This window comes from Lycium barbarum, chromosome 7 (assembly GCF_019175385.1).
Source record: "Lycium barbarum isolate Lr01 chromosome 7, ASM1917538v2, whole genome shotgun sequence".
NCBI lineage: Eukaryota > Viridiplantae > Streptophyta > Magnoliopsida > Solanales > Solanaceae > Lycium > Lycium barbarum.
Genome location: NC_083343.1, coordinates 117,267,880 through 117,277,571, shown reverse-complemented (window position 1 = coordinate 117,277,571; position 9,692 = coordinate 117,267,880).

Below are 9,692 nucleotides of genomic sequence, written 5' to 3'. Positions count from 1 at the left end.
TAATTAGTAATTTAGGGAGTCTAAGTCAATGGGGATGTAGGTAAAACAAAAGATGAAGAAGGGTCAAGATAACCATTGACACGTTTTAAGACAAAAAGAAGAGATTTAAAAAAAAAGACTAGAAGTTAAAGTTCAATTAGCTCACATCGAAGTAGCAATTTCACGTTCGATTAGTACTTATGAGGAATTAGAATGATTATCAAAAAGAGGTTTTGTCAACAAGGAGCTAAAATACCACAATACACTTTAGTCATTACCTTTCACTTTAAACACTAATTTCCACTTTTCTTAGTTTAAATCAACTACCTTATAGGATAATACTTACCTTTTATACTTAGTCTAATTAAATATAAGTCTGGTCGGATTAACCATTATTAATGGAATTTAGAGGATGCCTAATACCTTCCCTCTAGATTAGTTGAACCCGTACCTAGAATCACTTGGTTTCGTAGACTTAAAACGGAGTAAACTTTAGAAATAACTTCAAATAAACTTTAGGTGCCCTAATTCACCGTAAATAATTAGGTGGCGACTCTTAAGTTTAAATAATCTCGGAATTATCCGGATGTTGTAAACTATTTTGACCCCGGTTAAAATAGGGTATAACAATTGTTATATATTTGATCTTTACTCGATAAACTTTTCAACTTGTTCATCTCCAGTGTTGAATAAGGCATATCGATGTGCCTCATAACGTAACTGTGAATCCATCCTCTTTCATAACGTAACAAAAGGTCAAGCACTCTTCAGCCAAAAAACACTCTACTATTGATGCTTCTGCACAAGATCAATTACGAATGAACGTCTTCAACATACATAGGTGCCTCTCATTGTAATACATCCAACGAAGATGAGGCGGACCCCCAAGCTTAATTTCATTCACTAAATTAATAGGCAAATGTAGCATTATATCAAAAAATGTTAGATGAAAAATCATTTCAAGGTCACATATTATTTCAGCAATTTTAGACTCCAGTTTCTCAAGATCTCTTCGCCTTATAACCTTACTACATATGGTTCTAAAGGTCAATGAAGGTCAATGAAACATTCTTGGGTAGCACTTTTCTGACGGCAACCTGGAGCAGGTAATGCATTATAAAATGAGCATCATGACTCTTGTACCCCGATATTTTCATCTCCTTCACTTGCAGAAGATGTGATATATTAGAAGCACACCCTTTTGGTAATTTGGCATTTTTCAAGATGGTGCAAAACAGCCTTTTCTGTTCGGGTTTCATGGAGAAACAAGCTTGAGGCAAACTGACATTTCCTTCATTATCTTCTATTAGTCGTAGCTCTTTTTGTATCCCCATTTCATGTAAGTCATAGCGAGAATTTATATAATCCTTTGACTTTCCATCTATCTCCAATAAAGTCTGAAGCAAATTGTCACATATATTATTTTCTATGTGCATCACATCAAGATTGTGCCTCAATTTGTTATGTTAATCCAAAAAAAAAATAGATCTTTTTTCCCACGGATCCTTATTATCTCGAGGGTTTTTTTTTTTTTTTGCCCTTTTCAAAAACATTGTTGAATTCATGCAAGTCTATGCTCCTCCTTACCATCAAATGACTTCTTATCTTTTCGTATTGGATGATCAGGAGGCAAAAATCTACGATGACCCAAGTAATACATCTTACGACTATGTTTGAGATATTGAGAGCATGTGTCATAATTACAAGTGGGGCATGCCAATTTTCCCTTGGTGCTCCATCCTGAAAGCATAGCTAATACTGGAAAATCACTAACTGTCCACAATAAGGCTGCACACATTCGGAATGTTGGGTTGGTTTCATCATCATATGTTTCTATTCCACGTTCTTATAGTTCCTTTAATTCTGAAATTAGTGGTTGTAGATACACATCTATATCATTACCAGGAGATGATAGACCTGGAATGATCATTGACAACATAATATACTTTGACTTCATCGTCACGCCCCAAATCTGGAGAGGTGTGGTCAGCACTCGGTGCCACACTCAGCCTCAGCGAACTAGATTTGGGGTGTGACAAACTTGGTATTAGAGCAGTTTTGTCCTAGGGTTGTCTACAAGCCGTGTCTAGTAGAGTCGTGTTTATGGGTGTGTTGCGCACCACACTTATAAACAGGAGGTTGCAGGACATTCAGAATGGTAACCTTCTTTTCCTATTTTAGATCGTGCGATAGAGCCAAGTTGTAGGATATGAGATTCTTAATCCTAACCCAGATTGTTTTATAGTTGGGAGATGGCTTCTACAGGAAAGAAGACTGATGGTTCGGGGGCTCCCAGGGTGATTTATTCATATGATACGGATCTATCTGAGGACGTACTCTCTATTGAGACAGATCCATCTGAAGTCGTGTCTTCTATGGAGACCGACCCATTGGCGGTTCAGGAAGGATCGACAGGTAAGGTGGGAAATTCAAATAACACAAGCTTGATGTTATTTGCGGAACAAGGTTCAAATGAAAATAACGGTAAGTCGAGAAAATTCAGTATAGTTGATACGCTTTGTAGAAGGTATATGTGTCATGGAACAGCCTGTAGAAGTACAACAAGAGAGAGAACTTCCCAAACTACCGTTAGATCGATTTGTACCAGATCAGAGTACCAAAATAGAACCAAGGTAAGGATTTCGATCGGTGAAATTTCAGGATTTGGGTAATAAAATAAGAAAATGAAGCTTTCCACTTAATTGAATGTTAAGAGCACTACAGGTAAGTATAAAATGTTTGTGTTGGCATCAACGGTGAAATGCAGAATCTATTATTAATAATTTTAGAGAGGAAGTAAGGGAATATGTACATAAGAGATGGTTTGCGAGCATATAAGCCTCTGTGTAAGAGGATTGGTTGGAGTTTTATGAACTGATGTTCAGATGCGATTTATGAAATGAGCATTATTACTTCATATTCTTTCTATATTGATCAGCCCTGTGTGGTTGAGTTGCATATTATATGTGCTTCTATATTTGGCTTTGCGAGGCACGAGATGCATTTTCTGGGTTGTGTGCATGTTCAGAATTTGTAATAATTATAGAGGAAACTCTGCCGAAATTTTTTTGACACATAAAGGAAACTATTGAGTAAGCACGCAACCTTCGAGTAAGATTGTTACAAAGGATAAGGTTTAGTAATAAATAACTAGAGGTGAAATTGACAATTAATTGTGGAAAGTTCGTGGTTGAGTTGCTTGGATGACGTGAGGTATGTTAAGGCTGTTCCTTCTTTTCTTGGCATGATTCCATATGTAGTAAGAGTGTAACGAACCTTATGACTAGAGATTTGTCAAAGTAGAGCTTGTTATATTGTTGCATAGTTTTCGAGTGTTATGTTATTCTTTCTGGGGGGCCATATCCCCTCTTTGTGTCCCTGAGTTTATAGAGAGACATGAGAGACATGTTACAGTATCAGTATTTTTCAGCATATGCATGATATGCTGCATAATATACATATATTTTCTTTAGCCTGGCCACTTGGTCAGTGAGGTATTTTCTTTAGCCTGGTCACTTAGTCAGTGAGACAGATATGCCTGGCCACTTAGTCAGTGAGACAAATATGCCTGGCCTACGGGTCAGTGAGATAGTATTGCTTGGCCGACGGGTCAGTGAGTCAGATTTGCCTGGCCGACGGGTCAGTGAGTCAGATTTGCCTGGCCGACGGGCCAGTGAGATTTTACAGTTGCCTGGCCACTTGGTTAGTGAGATATATGATATTATTATATTACATTTCATATGAGACAGATCAGGTAAGATATTCAGGGTATTCTTTGGCCTCCAGATTATTGCGTTTTCAGTTCAGTCCATTTTTAGTAATCTATTGCTTTACATACTCAGTACTTTGTTTCGTACTAACGTTCCTTTTGCCGGGGGGCGCTGCATTCATTCCTGCAGGTACAGATAGACAGACTGGTAGACCTCCCCAGTAGGCAGGACTTGATATCAGCTGATTGGTGAGCTCCCTTTGATCGGAATTGCCTGGTCTTTTGGAGTCTTTCTTTTGTGACTATAGATTGGATGGGTAGGCCGGGGCCCTGTCCTAACCATGATACAATTATGATTTCTTTAGAGGCTTGTAGACGAGTTCTGTATATAGTGTGTCACTGTGATAGCCTTACCGGCTTGTATATGTCTATTTTGGTACTGTTGGCTCTGTACGATTGTAGTAGCCTCGTCTGCTTGCTCAGTTGTATGTGTATGTTTTGGGTGTGTGCACCCAGTTCAGACGAGATAGCCAGTGTTTATATACATAACGTTTGTAGCCTTGCCAACTTGTTGGTATTGTCTGTGTGCAGGTAGGCCCTATCCGCCTAAGTTGAGGACTACCCCTCCAAAGTTATAGATTCAGAGTGGTTCTCTCGGGCCGAGTGTGGCACCGGGTGCCAGCTACGCCTCTCCAGATTTGGGGCGTGCCATTCGTGCAAATCCACAATAATAAATTATAGTTCATTAACATAACAGGCCACGTGCTATGAGAAATACTCATGGTTCGAAATGGGTTGAAACCATCACTTGAGAGACCCAACCAAACATTACGAGGATCTCCAGACAAGTCTAGGTTCAAATGATCAAAATCCTTCCATTCTTCCCCATCAGCAGGATGCCTTAAATTTCCATTCATTAGTTCGTTCATTAGCATGCAATCTCATTGCAACAGCTGTTTCAGAACACATGAATATCCTCTGAAGCCTAGGCTTTAAGGGGAAGTACCTTAAAATCTTCACAGGAATTTTAGAGCATGAATTAGTCGAGGCATCACCAACATTCTTCCATCTAGAAGACCTTTCTCATTGTCCTTCCAGAATAACATGCATGACATGCATGTATTTTTTTATAATGAAGATCCAAATATTTAATCACTTTTCTAGCCTTATTGAAAGACTCTGGTATATGAGCAAAGCAAAATGCCTCTTTGATCAAATCTAACAAGTCTGAGAATGCTACATTACTCAAACCATGCAATGATTTAAACAAGTACAACCGAATGGTGAAACTCAATTTATTGAAATTTTCACAACTTGGATATAACTATTGTTTCCCTTCCTCCAAAAATTTAAAAAATTTCTTTGCATCTGCAGATAAACCCTCTCGCACTCCTTCTTCATGCCCTGACTCATCCTCTACATTTCTAAATGTATCATGACGTAGTCCATCAATACTGTCACGCAAGTTAGAACCTTCATCATCATTGATTGGATGAGGTGTATTTCTCAATGAAACCCCTTCTTCATGAAATATCCATTTGGTGTAATTATCAACAAACCCATGAACAACCAAGTGATCCTCCACCACATTTCTGTAATGCCAATAGCGATTCATGCACTTCTTGCAAGGACATAATATCTCATTTCCTTCAGAAGCTCGTTCAAATGCTTTATCAAGAAAATAATTCACTCCACGAATATACTCTTTTGTCCATCTTAGGTGATTCATCCAACTTTTATCTCCATTATCCATTTAATCCTACATATCACAAGCAAATCACCAAAATTAAGATTCTTGCTATGCTTAGAAACTAAAGTCAAGATCACCAGATCCCTTTAGCAACAAGTAATACAAAAATAAATATAAAATTCTAGACATGTTCAGTGAAGTCAAGATTTAGATCCCTTCAGCAACAAGTGACTCAAAATAAATATAAAATTCAAGATATGGCCAGTGAAGTGTAACAATAAATTGGTTTCTTACCTAAATTTGAAAGTCATGATTTTGATCCATTTATCTTCCAAAGAATCTAAAACATGAGGATTACCAACTTCTTCATCTTTATTTTTTCTGGGCAAGAATTTAAAACACGAGGGTAACCAAAAAGGAGAACAAATTTACTGTTCAATCTTTGAGCATCTAATATTTATATCAACTACTGGAAAACATTCCTTACTAGCTACCAAAATATAATTTGGGCACCTGTCAAAACACAAGCACCTATACAAGGACACACATACTAACAGCGCATCACATTTAGGACCTCATGGATTAAATATAGGGAAACTAATTTCCTATACCTAGATTTACATGACAACAACCATGGAGTGATTCAGATAGATTTTATACCTAAAGGCTCAAAAGCTAATTGTTAGAAGACAACAGACGCAAACAGCTTCATGGAATTTCAAGTTCTTCAAAAATGCAAATTTGAAGCTATAAGGATGTTTCTTAAAGCGAAATCTAGTTACCAAGATTCTAACATGGTAGAAAAGATTACAGACAGATCTTAAATTTTGAAAAATCTTTTGCAACCCACATATATAAAGAGAACTTGAGAGATAGAATCCTTAAGCAGGCATGGATCTCTCTTGACACAAATCTTCAAAAGGACCTTATAAGCATTCAAAATAAGGTGGAGTTTGTCCTACAAGTATAATATCAAGGTAGAGAAAAGTTTTAAACATAGATGCACTTGAATCAAGTAAAGAAAATTGGGGTGGTACAGATTTAAAAAGGTCAAGTTCTGTAGTATAAATTAAACTGCCTAACTAGGTGTTCCTTGTTCACAATCTTTCTCCACAGAAGTACAAAATATGAGTTTTTCTGTGAAAGAATATTTCTTCTTACTCACTGTAAATGCCACTTTTCGATAAAGTGACACCATTTAATCTGGCAAGTTTTACACGGGTTGGCTACCACCACCCTCCTCCTTTATCCGGGTTATTGACCGGCACAATGTAAGGAGACTAACATCGACATAACCATTATAGCTAACCATTTTGTTATAGAAATACTTAGGCCTTAAGAAAAGAAACAATAAATAGATAAATGAACTTATTATTCTTGTTGCAACTCTAATGTAGGAGCATTTTAGCCTACCAGTCCACTAGTTAACTTCACAAAGTCCAGCCCAAATAAGAAACTTCTTATTTAAAAGTAATGATATTTACAAGTTTCTATCCACCTCACAAATTCTTGAGTTTAGCAGTTTACAAAATTACAGTAAAAAAACTCAAACAAATAAATAGAAAATTAAACCTTTTACCGCATTTCCAACACTATACATTTTTTTACAAGATTAATATCATCACTCAGACAGCTTATAGAATCAAAAAAAAAAATTGATATCTTTAAATTCTAAAAGTATCACATTTCCAAATTACAAATTCCTATCCACCTCACAACTTGAATTAACCGGGTTGTAAATTCACAGTCAAATATTAGGGGTTGTTTGGTTGAAGGGATTAAGTGGATTATCCCCTTTTAAATTTTGAAAACAAAATTTTCTCGTTTTGGTTGGAGGTATTAGCTAAATCCAGCACTGTTTTATACCAAATTCCTAGTATGATTATCCCATATAATCCGTCAAACAACCCCTAAAAAGAGCTAAAAAAAGCAAACATTTTACCTCCAACAGTAGACATATATTTATACCCCTACAAGATTACTAAAATAAAGTAATTGCTAACTTCAGAGTGTCAACACAGCGCATGTATTCACAGAATCTAGAGAAAGAAACATAAAGACAAGTAACTTTTGTGAAATGGAAATAGCACAATTATGAACTGACAATAATTCAAAGCCAAACTTCCATGGCCAAACAAGAAAATCAAAATCTCTCCTAAATTGGAGCACTCCAACATTAGACATAGCATTAACTTCAGGAAATTGGTAATAACCTTAATAACCATGATTTATCTATTCGAAAACAGTTAAGCACACACATGTCAGTAGATATTTACTAAATAGAAGTAATTCCATCAATTATTTATCTTCTTTAAGGGTGTGTTCGGCATTGAGGAAAATGTTTTCCTGGAAATTGTGTTCTTCGAAAATAAGTGTATTTCTACTTATTTTCTCGTGTTTGGTTGGGTAGTGAAAAATAAGTGAATTTATTACTTATTTTCCCATGTTTAGTTGGTTGGTAGAAAATAATTTTCAGAAAATATCACCCATGCCCCACCAACCCTACCACCCCATACCACACCAAACCCCACAACCAAGCACCACCCTCCAACCCCCAACAAAATCTCACCCCCACCATCCACCCCCCCAACAAAATCTCACCCCCACCACCCACCACCCACCACCCCCCTCCACCCCCCCCCCCCCACTCAACCACCACCCTCTAACCACTTCATTTTCACCCACCCCTACCCCACCCTCCACCACCGCTCTATCCAACCCTTCCACCCACTAACCCCTCCCAAATTTTCTATTTCATAAATTTTATTTAACTTTTATAAAAAATGAGAAAAAAATTCTTATTGACCCCACCCCCACCTCCCAACTACGACCCACTACCCACCCACACCAAATTTAACCATGCAAAATTTTCTTTTTTATAAATTTTTTTATAAGGGTAAAGTTAAATATGAAGTAGAAAATTCGGAAGGGGGTAAGGGGTGGGTCGGTGGCTGGGGTAGAAAAATAAAAAAAGAATTTTTTTTCAAAACTTTTTTGAAATAATTTTTTTTGTTGTTGTTGGGGGTGGGGGTGGGGGGGGGGGGGGGGGTTAGTAGAAAACCAAATATAAAAAAATAACTTTTCAAAACTTTTTCTTTTAAACAAATATTTTATGTTTTGGAGGGGGTTGGGCCGGTTGTAAATAAAAAATATAACTTTCCAAAACTTTTTTTAAGAAAACAAAATTGGAGGGGTGGTGGGGTGGGGTAGTAGAAAACCAAAATAAATAAATAAAACTCTTTCTTTAAAAAAAAAAAAAAAAAAAATTTTTTTTGGGGGGGGGGGGGGTGGGGAGGCTGGTCCCACGGGAGAGCGGGGGGATGGGTGGTGTAGAAAACTCAAAAAAATAAATTTAAAAACTTAAAAAAAAAAAAGGGGGTGGGAATGGTGGAGGGTTGGTGGGTGGGGGAGGGTGCATGGGGTTGTGGGAGTTGTTGGCGTTTGGTGGTTGCGGGGGTGGGTTGGGTAGTGGTAGGGTGGTTGGTGAAATGCCAATTGTTGACTTGTTTTCTCTACTTTGATTAGGGAAGTCATTTTCCCCATTTTTGAGGAATTTGTTTTCCAAATGAAATTGTTTTCCAAATGAAATTGTTTTCCACAAATATTTACTAAACGGACATGAGAAAATTGAAAAACATTTTTCGGAAAATGTTTTCCTTCATACCGAAAACACCCTAAATGATATAACACGAAAATAAGCAACCGAATATTGTAAAAATATTGAGACAAAAACTCTATAATTTGAACAAACCAAAATCATAATTTTAACAAAAAAGAAGAAGATGAAGGAACATGAAAAAATAAGAAGCCCATACCTCACACCAGTGATTCACGGGCTCTGTGAAGTCGAAGCAGTTGGCTACGAAATGACAAAGTGTCGTAGAACACTTGTGATCTCGGGAGAACAAGCAAAATTGTTAAATAAAAAACTTTCTTTTTCCTATTAGCCAATACCATTGAATTCTTTTCACATCATCAATGAGAAACCAATAGGTCAAGCAATTATATGACAATATATAGGCTTATTTTCATCTAGCAGTTGACTTATTACAAATTTTAGGATCTAGAATAGCAATAAACTACACTATATGAACTTTTTTATTTGGACCAGAACACAATATTGCATAAACGTTTTTTCTTTATCTTCCAGTTCCCTGTACCTAAAGAGATTTCTTCATTTATTATTTGACTTAATGTCTTCTCCTTTAAATTTAATCACATGAATATTGTTCCCAAAATACATTATTCTACTAACTGAAACCAACAATATTTTCCTCTGTAACTACATTTACGAAGCAGAGCAGCAATCTGGCT